General features: G+C 45.2%; 1 non-coding gene across 1 annotated transcript; it reads right to left on the bottom strand.

Moving 5' to 3' along the window:
- Positions 1–435: 435 nt before the first annotated feature.
- On the bottom strand, positions 436–510 carry Trnas-cga. Its single transcript has one exon. It is a non-coding gene; the product is annotated as a tRNA-Ser (tRNA).
- Between the last annotated feature and the right edge of the window lie 800 nt (positions 511–1,310).

Genomic DNA, 1,310 nt, shown 5'->3' with positions numbered 1-1,310 from the left:
TCCGATTCTAAGTGTTTCATTTATTTGGATGAGACCTGGTTTTTACAGCAACAATTGAAAGGAAAACGATGCACGTTCGTGCTTGGCGATAACCACCTCGCCAACAATGGTTAACAATGGTTAACTTCAGCTAACTGTCACAATAAAAAGCGTATGATGGGTTCGGCGCGTGATTTCGTCACATTTATGGTTTGTCTGGAACACTTCATGTCGACTTCCTTGATTTTTTTCATTTCTGCCAACGCCAGCGACCTAGCAGTAGTGTCAAAATTGCGTGGTGAAGTTAAAAGCTGCAGTTTCTGTTGGTAGCACCCAGCGCCGATTACGTCAGCATTTCCTCTCTCACCCCTCCGCCCACCGCAGAGACCAATCCTGCCATTTACATATTTGTGTATCAGCTTCAGCAATTGAAACTTCCTGGCAGATTAAAACTGTGTGCCGGGCCGAGACTCGAACTCGGGACCTTTGCCTTTCGCGGGCAAGTGCTCTACCAACTGAGCTACCCAAGCACGACTCACGCCCCGTCCTCACAGCTTTACTTCTGCCAGTACATCGTCTCCTTCAGCAATTGTTTTTGAAGAATGCCGATGTGAAGAAACAGCACACTATTTGCGTTAAAAATTGTTTGCTGTTTCTTCATATATCTTGTTATTCCATTCACACCACCATCCCCCCCCCCCCCCCCCCCCAAGGGGAATCGGACTTCATCTTTGTGCCATCTGTACTTGCTTCCCACAGTCAAAGAGAGAGACTGGATGTGATGCGAGCTCAAAAAGTAGTAACAGTGAAAGCAAAACTATGTTCCACTGCAATTTCAAAGGAACAACTTCAAATATTTACTGGAAATTGCGAAAAAATATAACATAAAACAAAAATATCGGCTCTCGATGTTGCCATTTCGCTTTCGCTATATCGTTAAAAAATACACTACTGGCCATTCAAATTGCACCAAGAAGAAATGCAGATGACAAACGGGTATTCATTGGACAAATATATTATACTAGAACTGACATGTGATTACATATTCACGCAATTTAGATGCATAGATCCTGAGAAATCAGTACCCAGAACAACCACCTCAGGCCGTAATAACGGCCTTGATACGCCTGGGCATTGAGTCAAACAGAGCTTGGATGGCGTGTACAGGTACAGCTGCCCATGCAGCTTCAACACGATACCACAGTTCATCAAGAGTACTGACTAGCGTATTGTGACGAGCCAGTTGCTCGGCCACCGTTGACCAGACGTTTTCAATTGGTGAGAGATCTGGAGAATGTGCTGGCCAGGCCAGCATGCAACATGCGGTCGTG

Source organism: Schistocerca americana, chromosome 6, assembly GCF_021461395.2.
Source record: "Schistocerca americana isolate TAMUIC-IGC-003095 chromosome 6, iqSchAmer2.1, whole genome shotgun sequence".
NCBI lineage: Eukaryota > Metazoa > Arthropoda > Insecta > Orthoptera > Acrididae > Schistocerca > Schistocerca americana.
The sequence above is the reverse complement of the archived record's forward strand: the minus strand, read 5'-3'. Positions and strand labels throughout refer to the sequence as shown.